The sequence below is a fragment of the Seriola aureovittata genome, chromosome 21, assembly GCF_021018895.1.
Source record: "Seriola aureovittata isolate HTS-2021-v1 ecotype China chromosome 21, ASM2101889v1, whole genome shotgun sequence".
Taxonomy (NCBI): domain Eukaryota; kingdom Metazoa; phylum Chordata; class Actinopteri; order Carangiformes; family Carangidae; genus Seriola; species Seriola aureovittata.
Window position 1 is genome coordinate 15,937,571 of NC_079384.1, and position 13,760 is coordinate 15,951,330.

At 41.2% G+C, this 13,760-nt stretch overlaps 1 protein-coding gene across 9 annotated transcripts in view; it reads right to left on the minus strand.

The window, feature by feature from the left end:
• tanc2b (tetratricopeptide repeat, ankyrin repeat and coiled-coil containing 2b) overlaps nt 1–13,411 on the minus strand; it is a 144,207-nt gene extending 130,796 nt beyond the window's left edge. For 5 of the 9 annotated variants that reach the window (XM_056365634.1, XM_056365632.1, XM_056365630.1 and 2 more), the window contains exon 1: nt 12,843–13,411. The gene's annotated coding sequence lies outside the window, so the exon portion shown is untranslated. The remainder of the gene's footprint in view (nt 1–12,842) is intronic. The other 4 variants (XM_056365644.1, XM_056365635.1, XM_056365631.1 and 1 more) reach the window with 2 other exon arrangements.
• Nucleotides 13,412–13,760: the final 349 nt, after the last annotated feature.

Here is a 13,760-nt window from a genome sequence, read left to right on the forward strand (position 1 = left end):
TTTTTTTTTTAATTTGAAGCAATTATAAAATGTTTGTGAAATCCCACACACTGATCCTTTAATGAAATGCAATCTCCTCAATCAGAAACTGCTTTTGTCTATTTTGGATTTTTCTTTTTTTCTTAATTTGTGCAAACAGTTTTCATGTGTGACAGAATGAGTTTTACTGGACATGATATCTAATGGTTTTGGGGTTAAATAAAAATGGCAGAGGCTACAGAAAAACACAGAACATTTTCCAAGGTCAGCTCTGCTTGTCACTTGGAGCTACTGGGGTCACAAAGGCCCGGGCAGCTGTCCCCCCAGTAGATGATGATTAGAGGAGAAGCGAGAGCAGAACACCTCCCTGTGCTGTTTGTCTGGTTTACGACGATATGGATTGTTGGGAGCAAAAGCTGGCAAAATCTTGGTCCCATAGACTGCCCATTCAAATCTCCATCATGTGACAGAATGCATAATTCTCCCTTGTCCACTGGGTGTCTGTATTATTAACTGAAAAGGCCAGAAATTAGATCAAAACAAATTATGCGACCAACACTCTAAATCCCCATTTGGCTGATAAATATGGCATTTAAAGCGCTCCCTCTCATCTTTTTCTCAGAGGCCACAAGTGTTTAAGCTTTCATGTAATACAAATGCCTCTGTGTAAAGTCCATGTTTGCCTCCTAATCACTGGCTAACGTGTGCTGCTTCACATGCAGAAAAAAAACGCTGCTCTGTAGACTCTGTTTGCCGACTGGAGGAACAGGCACTCAGACAAATTGGCCGGCTTAGACCAGCCTTCACGCTCACAACAAGGTGTCTGACTTCTCCCCTGACCATATTTTCTATTCGTTGATGGTCTGAGAAATAAAACACAGAGCACTGCGGACCAATTACCGCCATTAAAAAAAAGAAAAGAAAAATCACTTACCAGTGTTATCGCCACTTAATTTACATTATATAGTCAAGACAGGAGATCAGGAGAACAAGCCACTGTGAATTCAGAGCAATCAAAGTGGCTCTTGTATTGCACGTAGACTAAATTGAGAGTAAGATCAATACTGTCTTTATTTCGTGTGTCAGTCTGAAGTCATACAAAAGGCAGTAAATTATACAATGAAAACAGAAAATAAAGGTTTTAAAAATGATCTTTTATGAAACTGCTTTTCTGCAACGAACAAGTTAGATGAACCAGAGGACGAGTCAAGCTGTAAATGGGGAATTTAGTTGTCTTTCATGTCCCTCTGAGATGTCTCATCAATTGTTTATATATTCTTTGCACTTATAATTCGCTCCGTTACGCGGTTGACAAGCCAATCTGTCAAGTCAACATAACTGACAGCACATCAAGTTTAAAATACTTTTGTTTAACTCGTGGTTCTATTTACAGTTATCTATATTAATTTAATTTCAACTGTTCTATTTACTGTCAATGCTGATAATACATTTTTTTGCTTAACTGTAAAATAGCCTGGTCCACACATCTTTGTCACAGCTCTTAAATAATTCAATTTGAGGGATTCCTTATAAAAAATATATTATTTCTGTGTTTCTTATTTCTGAGACAAAAATAGCTAAATATTGGCCTCAAAATTCAAAATGATCATCTCACATTTCTTGTTATTCCACGTATTCTACGTTTTAGACAGAGGGAAGACCCAAGTGAACAAATCCTGCAAAAGCCTCCACCTCTTCTCATGCATCACCGTGTCCTTACATAAACCTATTACCAACCTCACTGTTGGTATCTTTAATTATGAAAGCAAAGGATCAAGCACAGAAAGAATTCAAGAAACCACTGCTGAATATTCACATCAGGTCACTTCCTGACCCGCTACTGCGTCATTTTCCCACTGCCAATTTTTTCTGCTAAACACCTCAGAGCTTCCAGGAGAATTTCAGTATCATTTGCATAAAGTTAATTAAAAAATGTTCAACTTTAAACAACTTTTTTTTTTGCATTCCCAAGTTGCCGTCTAGTTTTGAGAGGCAATTCACCCGTGCTTCAACTTCTACCACTGATATACTCATCAGTGGATACGAGGTATGTCCCTTCAAATTGATGTGGAAGTGAACCTGGACTGTTTTTCCCCATTACTCCTCCACCACCACCACAAGGCAGTTTCTTATGTGACAGTCTGACCAATGCAACACTCTTTTTCACATAGGTCCAGCATCATTTGAGCACAAATGCTGCCTCTTGTGCTGGGACCTTGGTTCATTAAAACATGTTGCTAATGTTGGCGTGTGGGAAGCCAGCAAAAGAGAGGCTGAAAAGCACAGTGTGGCGTCCAGACACAGGTTTTGGCCCGCCTTTTAAAGCTTTCTTGATTATAAAGTATATCTAGGTTCTATAGTTATACTGTTTTTTTTTTTAATACTAATACTATACTAATATTGTAATACTTAGTGCACAACACACGTATTCAAAAACGGAGCCTTAAAACAAGCCGTCAGGACTTCCATAACTTTATGATGTCATAAGGAAACAGACACCACCCTAAGCCATACCCCAAGCAAGTCCCACCTGGACCCCGGCATCCAACCTTGCAGGATTTGGTTTCTCTGAGTGTTTACCTGAAATCTGCTATATTTTCAATCACTCAGACAAGGCTCAGAGCCTCTCTTCTGATTGGCTAACCTGCTGACCAACCTGTTGTTGCTAGGGTAAGGAAGAAGTCCAAGAGAGGAGATGCAAAACTACATTGACATGGTTTTTGGTTCTTAAAACCACAAATATATGTTCTTATGGATACAAACTTCGAATGAAACACAGGAGAAGTGTAAAATATGGAGCTTTAAGAAGCTAAGAAAATCAGTGTGAGCTCCACCTCTAACAACCTACTTACACAAACCAACCTAAAATGTGCTCACCATTTTATCATAGCAAACTAAAATAGAACACCTGAGCAGCACCCCAGCAGGTGTCCATGCTTTAAGTGGCAGGTACAGGTTTGAATGACAAGGCGTGTCTGAATTAACAGGGAGCAACTTTCTCAAACAAACACGCATCATCTGTCGGTCTACAGTCTAAAAAAACAACAATAAAAAGTCTGCAGATGCTTTGCAGCCACTGCTATTTTGAGCACTGGCTTGATCTTAGTCAGCGTCGATCGCGATGAAGGAAACGTTTAGGGGCAAATACAGTCTGAAAGCTGCTCTGGCAGAAGGGGCTGGAGCCTTCAAAGCGTTGAGAATGGGATATGGTTAAAGCGAGCTGGTTTAAAGCATTGCCTAAGATTAACCCCTTTCTTAAAATCCGTCTCATTACAGCAGTTACGTCTCATAAAAGAGTGGGAGATGATGGGAATATTACTCTGCCCGTATTACTGCAACTAAAGTCATGGTCACGGAGCCTCAGGGGAAATGTGTTTCTCCGTGGATCCCAGACATACAGCTAGAGGGGACACAAAAACTTCGACTGACCAAAGGAAGACGTGTTAAGGAAAGAGCATGATCCAAGTTCATTTTCACCTGTTTTCAATAGTGTTAGTGTGTGTGTGTGTTTGTGTTATCCATCTGTGCTAACCTCTGTGTCATTACCTCTCATTACCTATGTGAGTCCATGTTAAAAATGTATGCTTCAGGGCCTGCTGTGTCTTGTTGGCTAAATGAAGAGGGAACATAATATAGTTTCCTTGGAACTGGCATTAACACTCTGTGGGGTTTTCAGCTGGATATCAATTAGAAGCTCATTAGGCATTTAGACATGGCAGTCCCTCTGGCTTCCTGTCGCCCACTGTGAAACCGGCTGACCCTTACCTTGAGGGAAGGCTGGCACTCTCGGTCTTTTCAGTGCTGGGAGAACAGCTGTCAAGGAACTGCATCAGGCGTGCATCCCTCAAATCTTAGATTTCAGAAAACACATTTGTAAATGTTTTGAAATAGATTTTTTATATATATATATATATATATATATATATATATATATATATATACACACACTTAAAAAAAAACAAAAAAACCATGTGGTCATGAGAGCTAAACAGGAAAAAGAATTTCACAGATCTGCATAACAACTTGAAACAGTTCGGGCTTGGCTTTTGCAAATTCATTGTCATTCACCCTCCAATAGTCGCCTGAATTCAGTTTACTTAACTAAAAGTAGAAAGATCACACTGCAAAGATGCTCTGCTACAAGTCATAAATTCAGTTTTACTTAAGTAAAAATAGTATCAGAAAAAGCAAAAGAACTCATTATGCACAATGGCCCATTTCAGTACAATATACATTACATTACACTATATTATTGGATTATAATTATTGCTGCATGTGTATGCATTGCTTTAATGTTGCAGCTGTTAAAGGTGGAGCTATATTAACTGCCTTTAGAGCACACTAACATTTATTTGTTCATTATATTTTTCATTAATAATCTGACTAACTGAAGCTGCAAGATAAATGTAGTGGTGTAGAAAGTAAATTTACCTCTGCAATGTAGCAGCTGAGAAGTATGAAGTGGCATAAACTGGAAATACTTGACTAAATGCATTCAGCTACTTTTCCAATACAGCCTGAATTAGGAGCTTAGTTGGTATTTAATGCTTTCATGCTTGCAGGGCGTATTGCAGAGAGATGCATTTGGCTCCGTGTGTGTGCTGCATGTTTGCATATTTACTCCCCCAGCCTCATGCAGCTCTTCTTTACTCCTGCCCCTTGGTGTGCAGTTTGGGGCAGAGGTGGTATGGAGTATTTTTAGACAGACTCAGAGGGGACTCTGTGTTCTGACTGCTAACACAATGAACTCTCATGCCTGAACAAGGACATATTTTGGTGACTGGAGGCCAAGCAGTAGACCACTCCCCTACCTTCAAAACAAGCCACTGCTGGAGAAGGCCACTCACTCAAACGAGCCCTGCTGCTGTGTATGGGGTCTGTCACTACAGACATTTATCTTTCCATACCATAGGAAACTGGCTAATCCATTTTGTAGGGCATCTCCCACAGAATATTCTGCATTTACACATATAAACAGGATCTTTAAATCCCAGTGCCACCAAGGGGTAGAGTGCTGAAGCTCCCACAGTCAAGGCTTTTCTGCACAAGCCCATACAGTTGCAAGCATTGTGGTCAATAATCTGACATTTAGTTGAACTGAAAAAAATGCATCTTTTTGATCTGCATGCGCTTTCTCTTTTGAAATTTACAAGTGTGCGTGGCCTAAGTAAAACCATCTTGGCCTGAGCGAAACACAAAAGTGTGGTTAAAAGGAGTCTTAAAAATAGCTTGCACGCTGTGCCACGTAGCATTACAGGGCTGCAGACTGACAGCATGCAGAGCAAGAGCCACTTCACTTAGCTGTGATTTATTTAATCAGATTTTGTTGTTTGTGGGGAATGCATTCAGTAAAGCACTCACAGTGTGTAACATTACTTCTTTGCAAACTTACAGTGCATTCTATTTTAAATATAAATTCATATAAACATCAATTTAAAAATGTAGATGTCAAAAAATATATAATCTTGAAATGATGCTTTAGTGTGTTTGCTGTGCTACCAGCAAATACTACATGTTTGGCTTGGTCCGCAGCTACACTAATTTGAATATACACACACTAAACACCAGGAAGATCAACAATGTCCAATTTTAGTCACACTATTTCATCAGCACTCTGTAAACTCTGCTTACCACTGTATTGCATATCTAAATGACGCTGGGAGCGTAAATGTAACGAAAAGGGCTGCAACTAATGATTCATTCTGATATTGATTCATTTGTGAAGTGATTATTGCTTCAAGTGTCGTGAAATAAAGATAAACGTCCATGGCCAGGATGTGAAGCCAAACCATGAAAAAAACTCAAAGGGATTCAGTCTCAGCATAAGAGATGAGAGTCACAGTCGTTAGTCAGTTTCACATTTAGCTAGTCCAAGGGCCCTAAGGTGCTACTGAGGATGCAATAACAGGTTTTTCAGTGCAAGGAGAATAGTTATATCAAAAGCTTTTATTTTATCGAGCATGTTGGTGTAAAATGCCAACTGGTTTGACCACACAGGGTCTTCACCTGGACACAAATCTGGACTGAAAGCCTCTAATTTGAAAAGCTGGCTTCTAATAATAAATTACCTGAAACAATTATTCAACTTCTCAAACTGCTTTTGATTCATTTTCTGTCATGATGATTAATAAGTTTCAACTGTGTTTTCTGGCATTGGTTTCACACACAAAACAGATTCAGGCTAGATCAGGTCGTACGAGCATACAGATGTGGACCTATGCAGCTGGAATGAAAACCTGGAGACTCTTTGTCTGTGGTGGTGCCAAACGAAGAGATGGATGGAGGATGGAATATCACAAACAAGATGAAACGATAACACTCGGAGAATTCCCCACCGACAGTGACGGCCGATAAGAAACTCGTGTCATCAGCTCACAGGAATGTGCGAACAAAGCTGTGAATATTTAAAAACAATGGTGGTAAACTGCCCGATTTAGCTCAACTCCGCCTGACCACGCCGTGAACTGGCCGCTCACCGACCGTTATCTCACTCCTCAGAGAGACGCAAGGTCATATGCTGACAAAACAAACTAAAAAGTGGATCTCGTGGTTTTGTCAGCCATGTCAAACATGTTTGCAACTCGAGATGCTTCAGGTTGCATCAGTGTCCTCTCCAAACTTCTCCCCTTAAATCATGGGCATCATGATTTATAGCTATTTATGCATTCAAGCTCCTTAATACAAAGGGTATCATTGAAAACTGTGTGGGCTCAGACTCATAACAATGCTACTTTTCATAAAAATCCTTTTCTCCTACACTCCTACACTCATCGTCACACCCTGTTTTAGCACACAAAGCCAACGCATGCTGCTGGATTAAACAACAACGTGTCCACTATGTTTTACAGACACAGAAATGCCTGGCAAATTATAATGAAGTTAACCCATTAAAGGGCGCTTCACATCACAGAGCTGAGGCCCCATCTCCCACTGACTAACTGCAGCACCACTCATAGAGGAACAGTGGAGCTATTTAGATATGACAGAGCACTAGTGTTTCATTGACAACTTCACGCCAGCCCACAGATCACATCACAAAGCCTTGGCAGCAGCGGCGTCAATGTACAGGCATTAAGTAGGTGGCATGGTGGTAACCCCTATTTATCTTGCGCTGAACCTATTACAGCGCACAGTTAAAATGCGCAGCTTTCATCGCGGATGGTAAAGTCCATGATAATCTGCTAATAGTGACACCAGATGTTGTGATTGAGGCGAGGAGGAGAAGGATGATGATGATGTCTCTGGTGTGCATGAGAAAGTATCTGCCGGGTGTAAAACTATGCACTTTCAGCATCACAGGGGTCACAGTTGCTCCCGACAACACTGCAAAATGAAGGTTTCTGCTATCATAGCTGTTGTTCCGGCTTTGAGACACAGCCTTCAAGCCTGATGAATACTCTGCCATTCATCTGCCATCAGCAGCTGGGGCCGGCTCAAGCAGCGGACTAATAGGCTAACAGGGATCTTTGGCTCCCAGGAGGAAAGTTTGAGTGGCAGACTGATTGGATACAGCCGCATAGCCAATCTTTGTTATCTAACAGCCTAGCCATCTTGGCAGAATCAGGTAATGCCATGTAATTTAAGAGGTGGCACATAGAAAATAATGCGTGTATCACTTCTGCTCGTCTAGAAAGGAGTGATTAACTTGATTTCATTAAAGCTGCAATGCAGCAACAAAGTCTCCAGTCACGGCAGTAACTGCCAATACGAAATAAATCTGTGCAAACTATGGGGCTAGAAATGACTTTCCACACGTCCCAGGCCCGGCTAGAACAAGCCTCTGTTCTCAAACACATCAGTTTGAACGTGCTGTTGCATGTCAGCATCTTTCAGGCTTTTTTAGAAAGAACATTTTCTACATCCACACTGAGATGCCAAAACAACAGAGCGCCACTTAAATTTCCTCTGCAGGGCATTCACAGGCCACTTGAGCCAGCAGCTGTACTCCATTTACACCAAGTGGCTTTCCACTGTTTTCAAAGCCTTGTTTATTGTTTGTTGCTCAGAGCACAGCGTGCCAGCAATTCACTTCTGATTATGATGATGAATATGATTATTACTAGTTTTGTTAATTCTGATATTGGGCTCGCACAGGTAGATGTTCCGCACACAGCACAGCGGACTATGACCCACCCATTAAGATTATTTGTGCATTTTGTTTTTGCATGCTTTAGAAATCAGTTGCAGGTTTTAATCTGGAAGTGCAGATAGAAATGAGAACAGTATATTACATACACAGCCTTTCATCTATTCTCATTTGAAAGAGTGATCTTATTACACACCTTCTCTTCTGGGACATATAAAGAGTTACCACACTACTGTAATGATCTGTAAGCAACGTCTCATGGCAACTGAACACATGCTCCTTCCAGATATACAAATCACAATGCTGTGTAGCAGACAGACTAAAATATGAAGTAAAAAAAAAAAAAAAAAACATAAACCTCAAGTTATAAGAAATTGATGCAGTGCTCCCGTTTATTGTTATGAAACCGTAACTAGGCCTACATATCATAATAGCTTCCCTTGTACATAGCAGAGGAACAACTACAGCACTTTGATCCTGCGCTGTATTTTTGGTTGAGCTGCTGGATTCTTGTTTAAGGTGTATATCCAACTCCTTTGAAGAGAAACAGGCAACAACATGTACAAGAAATACACCAGCATCTTTCCTCCAATCTATTCTGTTTGGGCTTTTTTTTTTTTTTTTTTTTTTTTTTTTTTTTTTTTTTTTTTTTTTTTTTTTTTTTTTAATATAAACCACAGACCATACAAACTGCACAATCAAAATACTGCTGCACCATTGTCCTCGTCATTTTGTTGAAAGCACTTCTCAGCGATAACAAAGCCACAGAAAGCAACGTGAAGTGGTATTTGTGACAAATAATACCCCAGAACAACCTCAAATCGGCTCAGACCGAACTGCGGCGACAGAGGGGCTGATTCCTGATACAAACTTCAACATCTTCATCTAGTCAAAAGAGTCTGTCTGTGCCAGTGGAGTCAAAATGAGCCCATCAGAACTCAATGAATGCCACTGACTCCCCGACAGTACAGGAGACAAAAGGGTATAGCAACAGCTCTGGCAGAGGAGCTGAAAGGCCGAGATAAAAATGGCCCGGCTTGCCTCAGAGTCCGCTCGCTAACAAGAAAGGATGAGACGCTATGAAGACGCCTTTTCCGCATCATTATTACACAATCAAAGGGCCACACCGAAGATGACAGACATGCCGGGGGAGGATCCGTCCCTCATTAAAAAGGAGTTCAGTGCACCGCTTCTGCCAAATGAGCCAATTTCTTCTATAAGGACATATTTTATATTAGTGCACCTGTGTTTTACTATACTGCCACTCATTAACTCTACACAAAGCCCCCTCGCCTTGCATTTCTAATGCGACTGCCTTGCCCACTCTAGGGTCTTAAACTGAGTTACTGGCAAAGAAGGAAATAAATTACGACCAAAGTATCAATCCTAATTCCCTCTACACTGCATTTTTTTTCTAAACTGATGATCATGCTATTCATACCACAGTACACACGTACGTTGCACAATCGTGTGCATACAAAACTGAGAAGCCTGGCATTTTTTGGTTTTTTTTTTTCCAGTAGGCTTTCCTGGTTTCCGTGACGGCTTTTCCTGATTAAAACAGCATAAAGGAGAGCCATTTGCCTCCGCGCTCAGGGGAATGAATCAAAACATCCCTGAGGATGACACCTTTATTCCCTGTGCAGGAAACACAGCTCGCATTTTCAGAGCTGATAAGATTCAGAGAGCGACACCCAGTGCCGTCTGGCTGGGTCGTGGATGCAACAGCAAAAGAGCCATTTTAGCTCATTAAAAAACAGACCTTTTCATATCTGAAGGAGCAGTCAAACACTCTTGTGCGGTTAGAAGTCTCTTAATTAACTCAAACCACTTTAAAAGAACACAAAGTGCAGTGTCAGGTACAGTATATTTGTTACGAGTATAAGTTGTATAAAACTGTCTATAAACAGCTGCTGGTGACTCTTCAAAAGGAAAACTGAAGACTTTAAGCTTTATTGAACTTAAACATTATACAATACAGTAAGAGTCGGTATTATTTTCTGACAAAGTGCTGGAATTTGCCTCTTTTTGATGCATCAACTTTGCCTCAGCCGGCCTCGTCCACCCGATTTAATCAGTTATTCTCTACATTTCCAAAAATGACCCTCAGTGGGCCGCTGAATACCAAAGCGCCTGAACATTTTAGCAGTGGAATAAGGTGAAAAAAATGATAGCTGTGCTAAAATAAGAGGGTTTTGTTGGTCAGGAAAAAGTTGGTTTCACATGTTATATAAAACATAACTTTCATAAGTAGTGAAACCGGTACAATAGATCTTCCCTTGTACCAACAGGTCCTCCAGATTAAGTGTTTTCTGGTCTGACGTCCACTGGTCTGAGCCTTCAAAACTGTGACAAATCTCTGTTGACAAATAAATCAATTTAATGGTGTGACAAGGTTTGGTTAGGTTTACAGGAAAGGCCATGGTTTGGGTTAAAATACATATTTAGATTAGGGAATAGCATCGGTTTGGTTTAAAATGCCTAGCTTGTTAAGGTTAGGAGACCTTTGACGTCACGGTCACAATAACACACTTGGTTTAGGTTAAGGGACAATCATGCTTTAAAAAAAAAAAAAAAACAACAAAAACAACACTGATGCTGCTGTTTTCTTGTCATAACTCCTATGGTCACTAGAGAGCGTTGTCATTTCAGTGTAGACAAATGTCATTTTAGGAAAACCATTGATGCTGTCAATCTTCTTGAGACAACACGGCCCCCTGTACTGCTGTACTGTCATTTGTTCTTTAGAAACACAAGAGTCTCTGCAATAAACAGACAGATCTCCACTGGCATTGGAAAAATATAGCGGTCAACAATATGCCAAATGTCACAGGAAGCGGTTTTTAATGAGGTTTAGAGGTTTAGGGGAAACATTTCTGTTAAAGATCGGCCACTGAGATGGAAACTGAGATTTCATGTGCTGTATAAACTGAATTTCTGACAATTCTGCTCACTCAGAGCTGCATAATGTATCATATAATAACTTGCGATAACGATTTTGCTCTCAACAGTGAATTACATTTGATCTGGTGCAGAGTGACTACTTTTAGAGTCAGTTTGTATTCAAAGATTTGAGGCATATTTTATTTATACTGTCGATTTCTTAAGTACACTGTGAGCCTGAAGGCTGTTTTCTGTCAACTTAAGTTGCTGAGAAATCCTTCGCCCATTTGCTGCAGCAGAATCTTTTTTATTCTAACCTTTGGCCTGTCAGTGAGCGTGACAGGAGAGACTATGTTGGCTCAGGCTGTGGAAAACAAGGCCTTGTCACTACCCCCCCTTGAGCAGACAGAGGGAGAGAGAGACAGAGAGATAGAGAGAGAGAGAGAGAGATATAAGGACTGAAAGACAAAAAGTTTGGGTCTGGTCGACTAAACAAGAAAAACATCATGATCTCATAATGGAAAACCTCCACACTGTGAACTCACAGATGTGTGTCAGGACTGGGGGTAGCAAGAGAGAAGCAAAACTAGCGCATGTCATTGATGTGATGAGAGAAAGCTTTGAGGATGACTGTCTTTTATCTATGCCGAGGCGAGCTGACAACCAAGAACTTGAATAAAAAAAAAAATAAAAAAAAGTACAGCGAGACAGCAGGCATCTCCAGCCTCATACAAAAACCATGAGTACTTGAGCTCAAATCTTACCAGTCTGCAGACCTATTTTTCTGATAAATGCTTTATCACAGCAGTTCTCTGGAAGCCACGAAGGCAGAGCTCGTGATTGTAAGTGCGTGTGTGTGTGTGTGTAAACTATTCCCCCGAAAAATGACATTTTCCTCAGTGACGGTTTTGCTATTTTACAAACCTCTACCACGTCAAATCTTAGCCATGTAACGGAGTAACATAAAACATCAAAATCAACTGCCAAGGTTTTCACATCTTGTAACGTTCCCCATCCGAAGCAGCATTATTTTCCACCGTATAAAGCGCTGAATGGTGATCATAGGGAAATAAGCATTTTCCCTTGCAAACAACAGGCATTACACAGATTAACAGCCTTTGTTGAAACATACTATTACCACATAAGTCCCTGTCGAGAAGGACCAGATGTCAGATAATAGGCTGTGCAGAGTGAGGTAGGTGCTGGCCTCAAGCCATTGAACAAGTAAGAACAGCTTCTTCCATATAAACCTCTTCACTTTATGGACAGTTTGTTGTCTGGGTGGGCAACCCCCCCCCTCCCTCTTCTACCTTGAGATGATGAATATAGGTTACACATAGAGGAAGTATGTGTAACCTGCAGTGTAGTCACCATATAGAAATCCTACATAATAACGTTAATATCCATTCTCCGTGTTAAATGAATGAAAATGGCCTCCGTTTTAAAATCATCTGCAAATTCTGTGGAAGCCTGCCTGGTCTTTCAAGGATACAAATGGTGAATGACCATCACCAAGAAACAATATAATGATTTAAAAAAAAACACTCCGCAATATGTTGCACAGCTCTAACATGAAAGTCGAAAAAATACAATTACACATGCTGCAGTCTGGTGACAAAAAACAGCCTGTTATTGTGTACAAAGGACCAGCTAAGTCCATCACATTAAACACTACTGGGGGGTGTTTATTGGCTTAGCTGAATGGCTGGGCTTTGCCTGTGAGAGGCAGCAAGATATAGGCATTATAGGTTATAGATTGGCTGCTGCAAGAGCCTGACACCTCTAACACTAACATTTTTCATTATTAAAAGGTGTGATCAAATAAACTTTAACATGAAAAACAGGCGCAGCTGAGACGCAGCAGAAGTTGCAGTTCAAAGGAAGGACAGATTACCTTTGCTAGACTTGAACCTTTGTTTTTCTGGTCAGCTTTGGCATCACATTCGTGCCTCCACTGCTGCTGTTGCTGTTGTTACTGCTGCTGCTGCTCCGGTACCGTGACTACTGCAGCGCTCCGTGCGGCTCCTACACCCAAATCACCCGTCCAGTCTGCACGTTTCCAATCCGTCCGAAATAGCTTGAGCGAGCGTCTCTGAAAATAACTGCACCCGATCGAAGCGGCTACATTCAGTCCAAACGTAGGAGACGGTCACAGGAGCGACACCCATGGGTGTATGCGGTGCAAGCTCGGTCTGCAGCAGGTAGCAGTGCCCGGACTGACGGCGACTTCTCGCCCCCCGCCCAATGTGCCAAGTGTCGGGGCCATTCACGGCAAGTGTGTGAGAGTGTGAGAGTGTGTGAGAGTATGTGTGAGAGTGTGTGAGTGTGTGTGTGTAGTGCAGTCAGAGCCAGTCGGTGCCCAGTGCCACGCAGCGCCGCAACATGGAGCGCTGACCTGCCTATCACTGGATCAAGTCAGTTAAAGCTATCAAGTATAACACTTCCGGTGCCTATTTTTTCAAAATAAAAACCCCAACACTTGCATCGCTCTCAACGCCTGGTGCAAAGTGCGAAAACCAAAATTCAAAGTATACCTCCAAAATGCATGAACTCGACGAAAATAAATGTCATGTCATTCCGCCTTTGTGCCATATTTCCGGTATTAATCGGTTTTTCTCTGAGCGGCTTGACGCAGCTGAAATCCCATGGCGAACAGACGGAGCTCAGGAACAAACACACACACACATACACACAGTGGGGGTTGGAGGCAGGCAGGTCTGATGAATTATTTATGATGAAAAGGAGGAACTAATACCTAAATCATTCATAATTATTCAAGAGAAACAAGGTCGATGCCAATCAAACTTCAATT